We start from the raw sequence: 6,032 nt of genomic DNA on the forward strand, positions 1-6,032 counted from the left end.
TTCCCGCTTTCTTTTTACAGTTGATATCCAATTTCAAAGCCTTGTGATCAGAGAATATGCATGGTATGATTTCAATCTTCTTAAATTTGTTGAGACTGATTTTATGTCCCAATATATGGTCTATCCTTGAGAATGTTCCGTGTACACTAGAAAAGAATGTATAGTCTGATGTTTTAGGATGAAGTGCTCTATAAATGTCAATGATGTCCATTTCATCTAATGTGTCATTTAGGGCTACTATTTCGTTATTTATTTTCTGTTTGGATGATCTATCCATAGCTGTCAATGATGTATTTAAGTCCCCTAGTATAATTGTGTTTTGGTCAATTTCTCCCTTTAGTTCTGTTAGTAGTTGCTTGGTGTATTTCGGTGCTCCCTGATTGGGGGCATAAATATTGATGACTGTTATGTCTTCTTGTTGTACAGTCCCCTTCACCATTATGAAATGTCCATCTTTATCTCTTGTTATCTTCTTCACCTTGAAGTCTGTTTCATCTGATATCATTATGGCTACACCTGATTTTCTCTGGGTACCATTTGCTTGGAGTGTCAATTTCCACCCTTTCACTTTGAGTCTATGCTTGTCCTTGTAGCTGAGATGTGTCTCTTGGAGACAGCATATGGTTGGGTTTAGTTTTTTGATCCAATCCGCTACTCTGTGTCTTTTTATTGGTGAGTTCAGTCCATTTACATTTAGGGTGATTATTGATATGTGAGGATTTCCTGTCATTCTATGCTTAGTTTTCTGGTAAGTCTGTGTCTCCATTGTTTCTTTGCCTTTTTGTTGTCTATTATTTCTGTGTGGTGGTATTCTATGATGTTTCCCTCTGTTTCTTCTTTTATTTCAGTATATATTTCAATTCTGGATTTATTTTGAGTGGTTACCCTTAAGTTTATGTAAAAGAAAGTTTGATATTTAGAGTATTCCATTTTCTTCAGCACGCTTACTTTCTCCATTCCCATATTCCGGTTCAGGCCTTTACTCTCCCCCTTTTTGAGTTGTGGTTGCCACAAATTGTCCCTGTTGATGGTGGTCGAATAGCCTCCTTTAGTATTTCTTGTAGTGCAGGTCGTGTATTAGAAAATTCCCTCAGCTTCTGTATGTCTGGAAAGGTCTTTATTCCTCCTTCATATTTAAAGGATATCTTTGCTGGATATATTATTCTTGGCTCATGATTTCTCTCTTTCAATAGTTTGAATATTTGGTTCCACTCCCTCCTGGCTTGTAGAGTTTCTGCTGAAAAATCTGATGATAATCTAATGGGCTTTCCTTTGTAAGTTACCGTCTTCTTTTCCCTGGCTGCCTTGAGGATTCTTTCTTTGTCGTTGATTTTAGACAGCTTCAATACAATGTGCCTTGGAGAAGGCCTGTTGGGATTGAGGTAACTAGGTGTTCTATTTGCTTCTTGGATTCGAGGGTCCAGTTCTGTCCACAAATTTGGGAAGTTCTCATCGACAATTTGTTTGAATATATTCTCTGTTCCCTTCTCTCTTTCTTCTCCTTCTGGTATGCCCATTATTCTTATATTGCTCTTTCTGATGGAGTCAGAAAGTTCTTGTAGAGTTCTTTCATTTCTTTTAAGTCTCAAGTGTCTTTCTTCTTCCATCTGTGTCATTTCCAGGTTTCTATCTTCGATGTCACTGATTCTTTCCTCCATCTGGTCAACTCTACTACCTAAGCTGGTTATTTCATTCTTAATTTCTTCTATTGAGTTCTTAATCTCCAGAAATTCTCTTTGGTTCTTTTTTAAAATTTCAATCTCTTTCGTAAAATGCTCATGCTGTTCTTTGATTGAGTTTCTGAGTTCATTTAACTGCCTATCTGTGTTTTCTTGTATCTTGTTGAGTTTTTTCAGAACTGCAATCTTGAATTCTCTGTCACTTAAGTCACATATTTCTGTATCTTTAAGTGCCTTCTCTGGAGACTTTTCACTTTCTTTCTGAGCTATCTTGTTGCCTTGGTTATTCATCGCGATTACTGGTTTACTATTTCTCTTCCTAGACATCTACAGGAGTGACTTCTGCAACAGGTTGATAGGAAGAGGTCTTTCTTTTGTTTTCCAGTACTTGTTGGTAGAATGTCTTATTATTTCTCCAACTGCAATTTATTTTTCTTCTCCCACACGGTAGTGCTGTTTTCTCTGCACTATTCCTGCTTCTCACACAATGGGGGGATTCCCTGGGAGACGGGCTTCTCCTCTGTTAATAGTTCGTCTAGGTCACAGGGCGCAGTGTCCCGGTGGGTATGCGGAGAGCTTTTGATGTTCCAAAGCTCTTCCAGCTCCTGATTCAGAGCCCGTATGTTTCAGCAGTTCTGTTTACTCCTGCAGGGATCCACCCAGATAGGTGGGGTCAGGGGCGGGGTAAGTTGTGAGAGGTGGCCCAGAGCAATGGCGGCAACCACCACCGCAGCCGGTCCTTCTTCCACGGCTCCCTCCCCTTTGCTGGAACTAGTTGGGCTGTGAATTTGTGTCTGCGGCCCACAGTTCTCAAAACAGCAGATTTTCTGTTGTTTTGATCTGACACTGCTACTGTTTCGCTTCTAGCACCGGGCAGGTGGGGGTGGGGCGAGCTCTGGGAGGGGTGGGAGGGGGCGGCTAGTCTCAGTGCCTAAGGCTCCGTTCTCTGCTCGGCAGTGCGGCTTAAACTACCATTTTCAGCCTTTTTCCCTCAGTCTTTTCTCCGAGGTCTCTGCCGTGAGCGTTGGGTTCAGCCGTGGTATATGCTGTCCCCTCAGCCCTGTGGGCCACAAGCGGAGCCCTAGCAGTCCAAGTTCTTCCCTGTCCCGCAGCTGCGGTAGTTCCGGGAAGCAGCGAGCTCGGCGCACTGAGCGAGGTCTGCGTCCTGCGCCCGCGCGCTCCGTCTCCGTCTCCGCGCACTTCTCCCTTTCCCCCTCCCTCCACTCGCGCGAATCTCCCACCTGTAGGTGATTTCAGTCGGTAGTGGGCCTCTTCGTCTTGCCTGTCTGCTGTGCAGGGAGTCCTTTGTGGAGTTTTTGTTGTTTGATTCGTTGTAAATTCCAGGGGAGTTTTACAGAGGCTCACCTCACGCCGCCATTTTTCCGGAAGTCGAACAATATTTTTAATCCATTGTTGCCTTTGATTTGCTAGAATTTTGTTTAGGATTTTTGCATCTGTATTCATCAGAGATACTGGTTTGTAGTTCTCTTTTTTTGTGTTGTCCTGACCAGGTTTGGTATCAGGGTAATGTTGGCCTCATAAAATGAGTTAAGGAGTACTGTCTCTTCTTCAAATTTTTGGAAGAGTTTGAGCAGGATTGGTATTAGATCCTCTTTGAAGGTTTGGTAGAATTCAGTAGTGAAGCCATCTAGTCCCGGACTTTTGCTTTTGGGAAGGTTTTGGATGACTGATTCAATTTCGTTACTGGTGATTGGTCTGTTTACATTTTCCAGTTCTTCATGGTTCAGCCTACGAGTGCTATATGTTTCTAAGAACTTGTCCATTTCTTCTAAGTTGTTGAATTTGGTGGCATATAATCCTTCATAGTATTCTTGGGTGATCCTTTGTATTTCTGTGGCATCCGTGATAACGTCCCCTTTTTCATTTCTGATTTTGTTTATTAGTGTCTTCTCTCTTTTTATGCTAGTGAGCCTAGCCAAAGGTTTGTCAATTTTGTTAATCTTTTGAAAGAACCAGTTCTTTGTCACATTGATTTTTTTCTATTGTCTTTTTGCTCTCTATTTCATTTAGTTCTGCTCTCATTTTTATTATTTCCTTCCTTCTTCTGACCTTGGGTTTCATTTGTTCTTCTTTTTTTAGTTCTTTAAGGTGTAATGAGAGATTATTTATTCGGGATTTTTCTTGTTTCTTGAGATAGGCCTGTAATGATATAAATCTCCCTCTTAAAACTGTTTTTGCTGCATCCTAAAAATTTTGGTAGGATGTATTCTCATTGTCATTTGTTTTCATGTATCTTTTGATCTCTCCTCTAATTTCTTCTTTGACCCGGTCGTTCTTTAAAAGTATGTTGTTTAATCTCCATGTATTTGTTGTTTTTCCTACTTTCTTTTTGCAGTTGATAACCAATTTCAAAGCCTTGTGATGAGAGAATATGCTTGGTATGATTTCAATCTTAAATTTTCTGAGGTTAGTTTTATGTCCCAATATATGGTCTATCCTTGAGAATGTTCCATGTACACTAGGAAAAAATGTATAGTCTGATGTTTTAAGATGATGTGCTCTACAAATGTCAATTATGTCCATTTCATCTAATGTGCCGTTTAGGGCTGCTATTTCATTATTTATTTTCTGTTTGGATGATCTATCCATAGTTGTCAATGATGTATTTGAGTCCCCTAGTATAATTGTGTTTTGGTCAATTTCTCCCTTTAGTTCTGTTAGTAGTTGCTTGGTATATTTTGGTGCTCCCTGATTGGGGGCATACATATTGATCACTGTTATGTCTTCTTGTTGTATAGTCCCCTTTACCATTATGAAATGTCCATCTTTGTCTCTTGGTTCCTTTTTCACCCTAAAGTCTCTTTCATCTGATATCAGTATAGCTACACCTGATTTTCTCTAGATACCATTTGCTTGGAGTGTCAATTTCCACCCTTTCACTTTGAGTCTATACTTGTCCTTGTAGCTGAGATGCGTCTCTTGGAGACAGTATATGGTTGGGTTTAGTTTTTTGATCCAATCTGCTGCTCTGGGCCTTTTTATTGGTGCGTCCAGTCCATTTGCATTTAGGGTGATTATTGATATGTGAGGATTTCCTATCATTCTATCTTTAGTTTTCTGGTAAGACTGTGTCTCCATTGTTTCTTTGCCTTTTTGTTGTCTATTATTTCTGTGTGGTGGCATTCTATGATGTTTCTCTCTGTTTCTTCTTTTATTACAGTAGATATTTCAGTTCTGGATTTTTTTTGAGTGGTTACCCTTAAGTTTATGTAAAAGAAAGTTTGATATGTAGTGTATTCCATTTTCTTCAGCATGTCTACTTTCTCCATTCCCATATTCCGGTTCAGGCCTTTACTCTCTCCCTTTTTATGTTTTGGTTGCCACAAATTGTCCCTGTTTATGGTAGTGGAATAGCTTCCTTTAATATTTCTTGTAGTGCAGGTCGTGTATTAGAAAAATCCCTCAGCTTCTGTATGTCTGGAAACGTCTTTATTCCTCCTTCATATCTAAAGGATATCTTTGCTGGGTATATTATTCTTGGCTCACAGTTCACTCTTTCAATAGTTTGAATATTTGGTTCCACTCCCTCCTGGCTTGTAGAGTTTCTGCTGAGAAATCTGATGATAATCTAATGGGCTTTCCTTTGTAGGTTACCATCTTCCTTTCCCTGGCTGCCTTGAGGATTCTTTCTTTGTCATTGATTTTTGACAGCTTCAATACAATGTGCCTCGGAGAAGGCCTGTTGAGGTTGAGGTAAGAAGGTGTTCTACTTGCTTCTTGGATTCAAGGGTCCAATTCTTGGATTTGAGGATCCAGTTCTGTTGACAGGTTTGGGAAGTTCTCATCGACAATTTGTTTGAATATACTCTCTGTTCCCTTCTCTCTTTCTTCTCCTTCTGGTATGTCCATTATTCTTATATTGCTCTTTCTGATGGAGTCAGAAAGTTCTTGTAGAGTTCTTTCATTTCTTTTAAGTCTCAAGTCTCTTTCTTCTTCCACCCGGGTCATTTCCAGGTTTCTATCTTTGATGTCACTGAGTCTTTCCTCCATCTGGTCAACTCTACTACCTAAGCTGGTTATTTCATTCTTAATTTCTTCTATAGAGTTTTTAATCTCCAGAAATTCTATTTGGTTCTTTTTTTAAATTTCAATCTCTTTCGTATAATACTCATGTTGTTCTTTGATTGTGTTTCTGAGTTCATTAAACTGCTTTTCTGTGTTTTCTTGCATCTCGTTGAATTTTTCAGAACTGCAATCTTGAATTCTCTGTCATTTAAGTCACATATTTCCATATCTTTAAGTTTCTTTTCTGGAGACTTTTCATTTGTTTCTGAGCTGTCGTGTTGCCTTGGTTATTCATGGCAATTACTGATTTATTATTTCTCTTCCTAG

The sequence above is a fragment of the Rhinolophus sinicus genome, chromosome 6, assembly GCF_057876585.1.
Source record: "Rhinolophus sinicus isolate RSI-liver-muscle chromosome 6, RSI-T2T, whole genome shotgun sequence".
NCBI lineage: Eukaryota > Metazoa > Chordata > Mammalia > Chiroptera > Rhinolophidae > Rhinolophus > Rhinolophus sinicus.